At 35.9% G+C, this 13733-nt stretch overlaps 2 long non-coding RNA genes across 4 annotated transcripts in view; both read left to right on the forward strand.

Moving 5' to 3' along the window:
• LOC115931261 (uncharacterized) overlaps positions 1-13733 on the forward strand; it is a 121505-nt gene that overhangs the window by 85965 nt on the left and 21807 nt on the right. The window lies entirely within an intron of this gene.
• On the forward strand, positions 7072-11369 carry LOC134757611 (uncharacterized). The gene is made up of 4 exons (XR_010131800.1): positions 7072-7202; positions 9995-10088; positions 10568-10634; positions 11208-11369. It is a non-coding gene; the product is annotated as an uncharacterized lncRNA (long non-coding RNA).

Raw genomic sequence — 13733 nt, forward strand, 5'->3', positions numbered from 1 at the left:
TTAGCTTAATTAGAAACACCTTAAAGCATGACTTGACATATATATATGTTATATATATTGTGTGTGTGTGTATCACTGTGCTACACACACAGAAGACTTTGTAAGTTAAAAGTGATATATAATATTAAGGCATTTTAACTCACTTGAAATTGAGTGTTACTGATTATTAGAAAAGCAATGAACTACACGTAACATATGGAGGTTTAAAACATTCTTAGACCTAGGTATATGGAGCCTATTTATTATATATATTATATATTTTCCATCACTGGTTTTTAAACTAATGAAAATATGTACATATATTTAGGTTAGATCAAATAGAGGAGGTAGAAAATGAATTTATGATCTCTTTCCCTTCTCCTTCTAACTTACTTTTCCTAACACAATCTGTTAGACCCATTGCAATAGATAAGTTGAGAGGATCTCTGGTTTTTGTTTCCCTGTTTCAAAGTAGATATGAGGAGGCCTTTGCTCAATGTCTGTAATACTTTATGAATTTATTTCCCTCTATATTATGTGTTCAGGCTCTATGTTGCCCTTATCTCTCTTTCTAGACCTCTCTCTGCCATGTTCCATGTGAGATAAAAATTTTCCTTTCCATCCTACACTGTTATCAATTACTGCCCATATCAATTATCAGGCAGCTTTACAAAATATGTACACTTTCAGAAATCCTAAAAATATGTACACTTTCAGAAATCCTAAAAATATGTACACTTTCAGAAATCCTGAGTAAGATAGGTATGAATAGGCAAAGAAAACTGATAAATGGAGGAATAAGTGGCATCTAGGGGCTCATTGTTTTGACTTAAATAGACTGAGATCACAAAGCATTCCTCAAGGAGTGGCCCCTGTCCACCTGCATCAGAATTGCCTGAAATGTATTATTAAACCTGCAGTTTCCTGATCCCCACTTCTAAACCGAATCTCTGTGGTTAGATCTTGGGGGTCTGCATTTCTGAGAATGCCCTTTGATTTTTTACTTTCTAAGTAATAGAACTGCCATTTGGCAGGTGCTTTACCTACCTCTTTCTTGAAGTTTAGCAAGGTTTGCTCCACCAGTGAAATAAATGCTGCTTCATTTTTGAATTGAATGAATTCTATGTGTTTTGCAGATTCTGATTTTCCATTTTTTAGTATGACGTATTTGACAGTGATGAAACTGTTAAACTCTAAAAATGATGAATATGGTGTTTTCAAAATTGAAGGTTTAAATGGTGGACTCAGAACTCACGGAAATATATTAGCTCTGTCTGGAATTTGACACTCACTGAGCTTTCCAAAGGGATTTCCATTTCTGGCTCTATCAACACTTTGTTATAAATGTTTTGTGCTTAGCTAAGAGATTGCTGAGAAACCTGTCAACATTATTATGCTAATGTAAATATTGGCCCACACACAGGAATTATATTATTCTGTTCCTAGTCTTCTTCTTCAGACGTTTCAAGTAATAGCATTTATAATTGTGAGCACAAATGGTACTCACTGTGATTCAGGAGTCCTGGGACCATCTTTCAACATGATTGCAAATAGCATGTTATTTGGCAAACTCATTTGCCTTTGACCCAGTTTCATTGTCATCCATCATAATAAAGGCTTAATGCAGACAATAATTTTACCCGTGTAATTCTACAACAATGTTTCTTATAAGATATAGAAAAGCTTCCATCATGTATGACTGTATTAAAAAAATACAATAACCCAAGGAATTGCCTATACAACTATAATAAATAATTTGAGTGTCAGACTTTGGTTTAAAATTATTTGCCTTTAAGTTTCTAAGTATGTATGATTTTTTTTAATGAATGGCTTTAGTTCCTACATATCAAGGTAGATCTGATAATTAATAATAAGCCTACTAAAACTGAGATTTCAATTTAAACCAATACTGTATTAAAATGGCTACAGCTTTAAAATCAAATTACACTGGATACAGTTATTCACTGTATTAAATAACACAAAGTCATTGTTAAATATTTATTCTTTTACCTGGTGTTTATTCAACAGCACATTGTATAACGAAACTATACATTACTGTAGAAAAAAGGACGCCATTTATGTATCTTCACGGGTTCATGTTTTAATGTTGTTTTTCTTGGTGAGAACATTGCAGCCAATCTTGTTTACTAGCATTCGGACAACATTTCATTCAAAATTCTTTCTGGAAGGAAAGAACTTTAATGCATTATTGGTCCTTGTGTTGCAATGGTGACTGACCTGGAATTTAAAATAAACTACTTCAGAGTCCAAATGTTCCTCATGCTAAAGATATTTTCACTTTATTAGCATTCCATACAATAAAGTATATCTTATGGGTTCTTTAATCTACAAATAGCATCAGACACTTTGTGAAAAATATTTTTATTTTATTCTTTAAACTCATTAAGTTTTAAAAAATGCATGTTTTCACAATTTCTGCCCTTTATCTATTGAAGAAGTATGAACGGTAAAGACAAGGTGGTTAAACTTAAACTATGAATTTGGTTGACGTCTGAATTGAATGTATTAAGTGATACATTGCTTTACTTTTTCCTTAAGACAAATTTCCAAATGCTCTTGCTTTTCCAGCCATGAAAACATAGAAACAAGCTAAAAATAAAGAAATAAAACAATGTTTACATTCAAAACTCCCAATTACCTAATGAAGGTAGTTATGTTATAGATTTGCCTCATATACCACTATTTGGTTCAAACTTTTTTTTTCATTTTGTAGAGAATGGGGTCTCACTATGTTGCCCTGGCTGATCTCAAACCCCTACGCTCAAGCTATCCTCCTGCCTCTGCCTTCCTCAGTGTTGGGATTATAGGCTTGAGCCACTGTACCTGGAATATACTACTACTAAACATTGAAAAAATATTTACAAGAAGAGAAAAATACAAACAGTCTTCAGGAATTACTGGTATTTAAAAAGCCATTTTGTATTACAATAATAACATAATGTGTAATTACAAAATATCTTATCCCATTTCCATAACTAATACATTAGAAAATAGAATGTTGCTTAAAAGTTAGGTGAAATGTGTGTGCATAGTAAAAAGCAATTCAGCATAAAAAGAAAGATTGCCAGTTTACCAAAAGAAAATACTTTCAAAAAAAATTTGGACACCACAACATGCTTACTTTGACAGTATATATGTATTTTATCCTCTCCACAACAATTTCCAGGTAATAGCCCATTATTGTTTCTGCTGTGCTACAGAAAGCAAGCATATAGAATTGCACAGAATATCAAGGTTGCTTTCAGGATTAAACATTTTGTAAGTACATCAGAATTTTTCAGGACTAAAATCATTATAATGAGATTTTTGCCTTTTCAGGATTCCAAGCTTTTAGGAACTTTCAGGTAGACCATCTTACTGCAACTCCAAGTGACAGAATATATATGATTTATTGACTGTGAAAATCATTATACTTACTTCATTTAAAATGATGCAGATTTAGAATGATAAGCACATAAATTTGCTATAGAAGTTAAATTGTGTAGGAGATTAGCATAAGATTACTATGACAAGGAATCCACTGTCTATGCAAAAACTGTCCAAGGAAATAGTGGATTCTGGTGAAACTGATGACAGTAAACTCCAGGTCCTTTCAAGACAGCTGATACAGTCACGATCTTTGACGACAAGATAACCCTTCAAATCCCTGTTGATCACAACACTAGATGGTCAGAATATGTGTTAGATCAGGAAGGGAACAAGTGTTTAGAAGAAATGAGCCCCGTCAACAAAGCTGTAACCTCAGAAAAAGGCCTCAAAGGCCTCTGCTATCCACAGTGGTTACCACTGATAAGTACACAGCTTGAAGACCCAGATGGTAGTTTTCCAAAGGCTGAGATGACAGAAAAATGTGGCAAAGAAACCAGAAAAAATACTTGCAGTCTGCAGCTACTGGCCTGACTTTAAAAATGGCAACCAGCAAAGTCCTTTCTGATTCTAAATTTATTGGTAAATATTTGTTTTCTTCCAAATCATAAATAAGATCCAAAAAATATACCAAGTCAGATTGTCTCTACACTCACTCATCAAGAATACCTGCACTGCTTCAAGAAAGTAGCATAGCATTAGTACCATATTTAAGTAGTCATCTTTGCCATTTCTTGCCTATTTTTAAAAAGTAAAATATTAGGCCGGGTGCAGTGGCTCACGCCTGTAATCCCAGCACTTTGGGAGGCCCAGGTGGGTGGATCACGAGGTCAAGAGATGGAGACAATCCTGGCTAACACAGTGAAACTCCATCTCTTCTAAAAATACAAAAAATTAGCCGGGTGTGGCGGCACGCACCTGTTGCCTCAGCTACTCAGGAGGCTGAGGCAGGAGAATCGCTTGAACCTAGGAGGCAGAGGTTGCAGTGAGCTGAGATCGCACCACTACACTCCAGCCTGGGTGACAGAGTGAGACTCTGTTTCAAAAAAAAAAAAAAAAAGTAAAACATTCTTTTTGTTACCTGAACACTGTAGATTTAACAGTTTCCAGAACCACCCTGCCATCACTGTATTGCCACAACGTGCCTTAAAGTGGTTTCAGCTTTAAACCAGGATAAAACCCAATCCCCCCAGAATATTTTGTGTTTTTGAAAACGTTTTCTTCTATGGTAAAAGCTGTTTTACAGATCTGATCCAGTCCTTGAAACTTGCAATATATTGTTTTCTTACTAAGATGTTTATTTCCTTTGTAATGTGCCTAATGTTTTACATATGGAATTTTATTCAGTAGTCCTAACATGAGTGGTGGTTGTTACTATGAAAGAAAGTCAGTGTAAGGAACAGCTAAAATTTTTTTAATTTTTAAAATATTTTTTGAGGTCCAAAAAGGGGTATATGAATTATGTATTATTTTCCTTGGGGTTTGCCAGTATTTACATATATATTGTATTATATATTTATATATATAATGATGTCAGCACTATTTATGATTTTTCAATCTTTGTCAAAAATCTATGTGCAAAACTTGGAAGTCTTATTTATCATGGCAAAGAGATCCTAGGGCTCCATGCAGATTCATCAGAAGTGAAACACAGCATTTGACATCCTTTCTGCTCCTGTGCATCAGAAAACACTATTTAATTGCACTACAGCCTTTCTGGAGCCCGTCTGTAACTGTGATGATGATGATGGCTCTTCTCACTATTCTTGCTTCTCTCTGGTTAGATCAGTTGGCTTCTGGATTACAGTTTTAGAAATGCTGAATCCTGTCACCTTCCCACAAATAAGAATGTCTGTATCGCAATAATTAAATGCTTTCGGAGAGAATGAAGACAAACCTACTTTTTAACAAATTTTTTTAATGTAAACAAGGATCTTTAGCAATAACCAAGAACACAAGGAATGAAAAATAAAATCAAACACACAGGCTCTACATTAAAAGTAGTTCACCTTTTAATTGTGTTAAAAGATGAATAAACCTGAAAAGATATTTTAACATATGAAGCAATAATTGGTAAAGGTAAAAACATGGATGGAAAAATAACCCTCCTGCTAAAGTTTGAGAAAATGTATGTATGTTGGATTAGAATTAAAAGTAACTGAGTGAGTCCTGAGGAAATACAAGCATCAGTGCATGGTGTGAAAGGAAAAATCAAAGGAATTAAGATTTACTCTGTGACATTTCTAAAAATAAGTAGAACCCAAACAGTGTAATGATTCAATAAGACCATTTAACATGATGTGTCAAGATTTTTTAAAATTTTTTATTAATTTGGGGGCTCAGAAAAATACCTCTAAAATAACAAGGATTAGTCACAGTGGGATCCCACCATTGGCTCCCAATTACTATGCAGTAGTAGTGGCTTGTCATGATGTAACACAGCATGAATTTTTTTCCCAGAGGATAATAAAGTTGATTTTTTTTTTCTGCTTTTTTGTTAGTGGTTCTATACAGTATTAACCCAGGATCAGAACTGTGGAACTAAAGCATACTTTTACTATTTCCGGCCCCAAATTCTCTGTAAGCTATACCTGTTTCCATTTTGTGCCAAAGATACTTGAACTACCAAACTAAAAATTTAAATTGCTCTCCTTTAATTAGCATTGCTGCTTTTTTGCAAGTCAAAGTAATATTAATAGCTAGTGAAAGTAGTGTTTCTTTACCCGACTATAATTACATGTATTATAATGAACCATTTTAAAAAACCTTATTGCTAGAATTCACTAATTGGAAAATAATAGAAAAAACAGGTATTATATAATTATTTGCAATGTGTTTGAAGAAACTCAACTAATGTTGCCAATTACATTAAAATATAAGAATCTCTTATTTTTGTTCAGAAAAATAAAATTTCATGTTGAACATAAATTAATATATAATAGTATTCTGCATAGACTTGCAAATTTGCACAGATGAGTAAAAAATGATAATTTAATCATTGTGCTAGTGTGATTCTATCTTGGTAAGGAAAAACAGGTTAGTGCAGTTATAAAATAATAATAATAAATAATGAGGAAATTAGTGTATTATTTATATCAGTGGTCTCAAAGTTTAGCATTCATCAGAATCACCAGGAGGGCTTGTTTATCCTCATGCTCAGAATTTCTGATTCAGTATGCCTAGAGTGGTACCCAGGAATTTACATTTCCAACAACTTACCACATGATGCTTATGCTACCCACACTTTAAGAACAATTGGCCCATGGATGACAAAAATGATTATTTGCAGTAAGTAAACAAAACAAAACAACAATGATAACAAACAGTATAAAATGCTATTTCTTTATGTTGCTACCTATGCAATGGCAATTCTAATCAAAGTCAGCGTTAAAATAACTCTTCCCACAGAGGTTGCATGGCTCCCATTGTGCAAACCACCTCCCTTTTAAAAAAGAGAAGAGGAGACAAAAAATAAAAATAGACAGACAGAGACAAAGATAAACAGCTGGAGCCCAGTCTTGCCTGTTATAATCACATTCTACCATTTTAACAGTTTTCTGATTCTATCATATACTGTATATATATTATTTCTAACTTATGTATACACTATATCCATGTGTATATGTTATATATTTCTAAGATAAATGCACATTTAGATAATAAGACAGACTAATAGATTCTCTTCCATTTTGCATTATTTGTCCCAGTGGGCTTTGTTGGCTGTTGCAAATTGGCTTCCCTGAGAGCAGACTCTGAAACAAGGATGAGCACACAGGGAGCATCTGATGAGTGCTCTGCATCAGCACCTATAGGCCTAGGACAAGAAGCCAGACTAAGTATCAAGAAAAGTTAGGATGTAGTATTATAATGGTTAATATTGTATGTCAACTTGACTGGGCCGTGGAGTAATAGGACATTTGTCCAAACATTTTTCTGGGTGTGTCTGTTAGTATGTTTCTGGATAAGACTAATATTTGAATTATAGTGAAGTCTTTTGTCCTCCCTAATGTGGGTGTGCCTTAGTCCATCATGTGAACATGGAATCGAACAAAAGGCTGAGTAAGAGGGAACTTCTCCTGCCTGACTGTCTTTAAGAATAGTGAAGGTCTTTTCCAGTCTTTGGAAACATAGGCGTTAACGGGTGGGTCTCTGCTTGCTAACTACAGATCTTGGTACTGCTCAGCCATCACAATCATGTAAGCCAATTCCTTATAATTCTCAGTATAGATAGACAGATATAGTTATATATGTACATATATAGATGATAGACAGATAGTAGATAATAGATAGATAGATAAGTTAGAGCCTATTGGTCTGTTTCTCTAGAGAATCTTGAGTAATACACATGTATTCTCAAAAAAAGCTTTAAGAAAGTCCTCAGTAAACTCTGGACCTGAGGTGGTCCTTCCGAATTGATTAAGATGGGCATTGAGATCTACCTTTATATCACTTTCCGTTGATCAGTTATTAGATAAAAGTTGACGTTCTTTGGTCATGGGTGATCCAAGGAAAGGGCTGAAAAGTAAAGGCTGTCACTTGCAGCACTCTCAGCAGTTGCAGTGCAGAGTAGGTTTCCAAAAATCACATGACAACATCCACTACTACATTCAGCATGATTTACAAGGCTGCCTTACAAAACTTCCTTCCACTTCGTGCCTGCTTTCATTGGACCATTGGCGTGCCTCTTCTCGATACCTCCTTGACCCAGTTATCCAGTCTTTTGCTTTGACCTACTTTCCAAACCATTTGTTATAGCCTATGAGTTTGTGGTCTTCAGGGACACTCGACTGGGGCTGTTATGCAGCAATAGTTCATTTTTGGCTACTATCCACGTGCTAGGCCAATTTATTGTCAACCAAGCTCAGCCACTTTTCCTCTATCAACTGATCAAGAATAATTCCCTCTGTCAAACTCAGCCTAAAATAACAATGATTAGAAAATACGATTAAGTAAAGAGTTTATTTGAAGGCTACTTGGGAACATAGATTCAAGTTGCCCTTAATATACAATCCAATTAGCAACAGTTATAACTGGGTTATTAAGAAAACAGAAGAGGCAAATTCTAAGTTGTTTACCAATAATTTACCTTAAAACAGCATAAGTTATTAGTGGGCTACACATTGTTATTTGTATCACAAATTTCAGGAACATGAAGATAATGGGTGAGACTGCTAGTCAGGAACAAAGTACCTTTAAACAGTTGCCCCTGGGCATGGGGGGTGTGAGTGTGACTAAAGGCCCCCACTCGAATGTCTCTAGGCCTGATAAATTAAGCATAGCTCACATAGCTTAAACTGCTATTTTTCTTCTCTCAGTGAACACATGTGACCTGAACACATGTGTGGCTAATGGCGAGCCACGGGTGAATCAGTGGGGGATGGTATGGGGAACTAAACCACTTGCTGTGCCATCAGGCCCTATTCATGCCCAATCCTGTATATATCCCTCCTGATGTTACGGTAGACTGCTGCTGGGCACACCAACCTTGTGACTTATTCAGGGTGACTCAACCCAGCTCAGAATGGGCAGTTAGCCATATGTTGTCACTTGATGAACCATAGCCTTGTGTTCCATTTTTGACAAGCCCAGTAGTATGGTGTACTGGGACCAAGTGAGAAATGATCTTTAAAAACAATAAATACTCTACCACTTAACATAGCCACGTTCAGCACTTTGAATAAAGGCTCTGCCACTTAAGATATGTAATATGCCACTTAACATATATAATATAACATATAATATGCCGCTTAACATATACAACATATAATGTGCCACTTAACATATTTGACATAATATGCCAATTAACATATGCCACTTATATATAACATATATGCTTGTGTTATATATAACTGATAAATAACATATGTATAACATACATGCCACTTAACATATGCCACTTAACAGATATAACATATACTATGCCACTTGACATATATAATAAATACTCTGCCACTTAACATAGCCTTGTTCAGCACTCTGGGGTGTCTACCTTTTGCATAAGTCACACTGAGCATATTTTACCATTACTAGTATCTCCAATATCATTTATACTACAGCCCACACTTGTCTTAGCCCTTTCCTTCTCTGAGCCTTACTCAACTCTAGCAACTTTTATTACATTTTTATATGGGTTGAAACAATATTCCCATGTAGAATATACTGTCTTAACAACTCAATGTGTCTCACAGGACATTGTGATTCTTTTAAACGGTGGAAGTTTAGATACAATGATTGATTCATTTCTTTTACATTGAACTTCATGCTCCAGACTATTGGATTTCTATACATTTTATAAATGTGACAGCCCTGAAACTTCATAGAGTTTTGTAACACATTTGTTCTTAAAAGGCCTCCAATGAATTTACCATTTCTTTCTTATCCCGTCTTATTTGCATAATGTTGTCAATATAGTTGATCATTTTCTATGCTGTAGGAAGCTAGAAAGAACAATTATCTTTAGAGAAAGTAGGACTTTTACCATGGCCTAGTGCAAGATTGTATGTATACATTGTTTTTCACCCTACATAAATGAACTGTTTATGATCCTTGTATTAGTTCATTTTTTGCTACTATAAGAGATTAGCACAGATTGGGTCATTCATAAACAATGTCAATTTATTTCTCACAGTTCTGGGGCCCGGGGAGTCCATTTCAAAATGCTGGCATCTGATGAGGGCCTTTTTTTCTGAATCATTTTTGGCAGAAGGCAGAAGGACAAGATAGTGAGTATTTGACAGCTGGAAGACGGGCAATCTCATCTTTTTGTAAGAAATCCACTATGATAACTAATCCCCTCCATTGATAATGGCATTAATCCACTAATTATGGCCACGTCATCATAATCTAATCAGTTCTTATAAGTTCAACCTCCCAGCACTGTTGCATTGAGGATTAACTTTCTAACACATTAACTTTGGGGGACACATCCAAACCATAGCAATCTTTTCTGATAGGGATGAAAAAGACTGCATGCAATAGGTAAATGCACATCATGTACATATATCAAGTTGGCATTTTATCTTACAGCAAAGATGCCACATATGTAGCATAGCAATTGCGATGAAGAGTACTACTTATTTAAATCTGTGAAGGTCTACTGCAATTATCTTGGGTCTATCTAGCTTCTAGAGAGGCATGTCTGATGAATTAAATCAAGCTATATCAAGGGCCATCATCTTTGTGTCCTTTTTGTATATTTTAGGGTGGCACTATTATAATTTATTCTCATGAGGAAAAACATTGTTTTTGATGTACAACCATGGAAGAAGGTAAGGCGGGACATTTTGGAGGCTTCCACTTTTTCATTTCTACTGTAGATAGTAAGTCTTACCCCATAGTCCAAGAAATCGATATGCAGATTGGGATATCTACCAAGTATTTTCTTCAGACACTAGGAAACAAATCAATAGTTAGTTCTATGGATCCAGTGAACCAAAGGTGAGGTGGAACTAGGCTAGGACTAGTCACCAGTCACCACGTCTCCCTTTCTAACAGAGAACCTTGAGAATGTCTTTTTTCCTTACTATTAGTATTGATTCTGACTGTGTAATATTCTCCCAATGTTTGAGGTGTTTCTCATTCCCAGTGTATTCTTGCCCAAGCAATGGCCACTGGTTTCATTGAGCAAAAACTGAGGAAATCATTATATTCACCATAAAGTTGCAGGGCTATCCTTTCAGGGAACAAAGAACTATGGGCCTATAAACTGGCTCAGATATGGAAACTGGGCAAGAGATATGCCTTTTATTGGTATGGATCTATGCAACTTCTTGATCATCAACAGTTTGGGTTGTATAGATAGATCAATTTTCTTCTTGGAAGACCATTTATCTTTTCCCTAGGGATGCTGTTTCTTATTTAAGCACCTGCATTGGCTCTCTGAGGATCATGTACCCATGACTGAGACTCCAGCCTTGCCACTCATGATGATTGTGTTTTACTTGAATCTGTCAGTTAAGTGCTACCACCTGGCTTCTGTAATTTCAGTTTTGTATAATCTTTATCGCTCAATAAACCAAGTTCTAAAATGGCATTTCCTACTTCTATCCCTTAAAGAGTTGTAGAACCTAGCCACTATGTGCTGGTGTCATCCAGGAGAAAAAATGTAGGTCTGAATTCTAATCAAGAACAAATGGAACATAAATTTAATTAAAGGATATATAAATATAGGTATAAGTATATATAAATATAAAACCTACAGAATATACCATCCAGGCATGGACCCCAGCTGCAGGCTGATCACTAGACTTCTAAAGGATGCTACAATCCCTCTTACCATTCTTTATTACCTTGGTCACTAGAATATCTCCTGTACCCTTCCTGACGACATAGTCAACTGGTGAGTGGTGCAATCTTCCATAGTATAATCAATCTGATAAGTCTTACTCTTTGAACACTTTGATCCATCCTTCCAGTCTTCGTGTAAATATCTTTTACTTCTACTCAACTTAACATCGGCCATTTATTTCCCTAAGTTTTTAAAGACATATCATCTTCATGTTTGCACTGTATTCTAGGGTCCTTGGGTGGGTGATACACTCTGTGAAGCATATATCTATATCTGTATATATATATTTTGAGATGGAATCTCGCTTTTGCTGCCCAAGCTGGAGTACAATGGCACCATCTTGGCTCACTGCAACCTCTGCCTTCCGGGTTCAAGCGATTCTCTTGCCTCAGCCTCCTGAGTAGCTGGGATTACAGGCATGCACCACCACATCGGGCTAATTTTGTATTTTAGTACAAACAGGGTTTCTCCATGTTGGTCAGGCTGGCCTCAAACTCCTGACCTCAGGTGATCTGCCTGCCTCGGCCTCCCAAAGTGCTGGGATTACAGGCGTGAGCCACCGTGTCCAGTATCTATATTTCTATATTTCTTTAAGGGTCTCTTGCGCCATTAATAGACCCAGCATTTCACAAGACAGATCACATTTTGGCTTAATGCTAATTATGGTTCTTACAGCCAGAAGGCTAATGGAGGCAGATTTTGAGGAAACTCTGTTTTGATTTTCAGGGAAGAGGCCTCTGTGTTTTATTCATGTAAGGAAGATCTGCTATACACAACGAAGAAGGAATGAGCCATTTATTCAGATTCAGAGGATTCAAGATAATCTGAGTTTTCGAGACTATAGAATGTTCAGTGCCCAGATGCCTCTGTCTCCTATCAGAGCATTCCATTCTTTCCTACTTAAAGTCTGGACATAAGCATAACATAAATGCTTACATTTCTTTGGAACTCAGTGGCCTTGTCTTGAACTTTGCTATTTTGCTGATGGATGCTCTTAATAAGCTGCCAGCTTTGTCTATGGACTATTACATAAAGCCTTTAATTAATGATTAGTCATCGTTGGCCTTGTAGTGTCTTTCTCTTCACCAACATCCATCTATTTCCATTTTCCTTATAATTGCTATCCCCCCCATATTTTTCGAATGATAAACATGGAACAATTGCTAGTGCATTTTCTCCCAGTGGTATACCATCACATTTCACCACTAGTGAGAATTTTAACAAATATGTTGCTAGCTCTTAGCCAAAATAAGCACTATTTATGCTTGACCCTCAAGCGATGAAGGCCTCATTACCACCTTTCAATTAGTAATCCATCACCAATATTTCCTATTGGTGTCTGCTTTCTCAGACCAATTCTAGAAACATTGATGAATATGTTTCCCAAGGAAGCATATGCTTTGACAGAAGAATCAGCAGGCCATGTATTTATGGGGGAGTGCTCTAGTGATCAACATCTGAGGGGAGGGAATGAAAGCATGATTGGGCAGAGAAAGAAGTTGGACAGCAATGTAGTACAAATAAAAGTTTCAGCTGACCTTGCAGGGATATTCAAAACTGAAAGGGGGAAGGGGGGAGGGATAGCATTAGGAGATATACCTAATGCTAAATGACGAGTTAATGGGTGCAGCACACCAGCATGGCACATGTATACATATGTAACTAACCTGCACATTGCGCACATGTACCCTAAAACTTAAAGTATAATAATAATAATAAAATAAATAAATAAATAAATAAAACTGAAAGGCACTTTAAGGACATGTCATACTGAGAGAAGAGATCAGATTTTTATATATCCACAGTGACCAATCACTGGATGCAGAAATGGATGAGAAATTGGGCAAAATTACTTTTTTAAAGCAAAGGGCAATAGTGAGATGAAATTTTAGGCATGACATCCAATTTCACTCCTAGTAGCTGGGAGAAAAGTCCTTCCACACTGAAAGAAATTTCTAATGGTGTATTATAGTGCCCATTACATTAGCACACAGGCATATTGCATATTTGTCTTCTCATGCTAAACAAAAATCATTAGGGCTTCAGAATTTCAGCTTAAAATGTCTGAGATATTTTCTCT

Source organism: Gorilla gorilla, chromosome 19 (assembly GCF_029281585.2).
Source record: "Gorilla gorilla gorilla isolate KB3781 chromosome 19, NHGRI_mGorGor1-v2.1_pri, whole genome shotgun sequence".
In the NCBI taxonomy this organism is placed as follows: domain Eukaryota; kingdom Metazoa; phylum Chordata; class Mammalia; order Primates; family Hominidae; genus Gorilla; species Gorilla gorilla.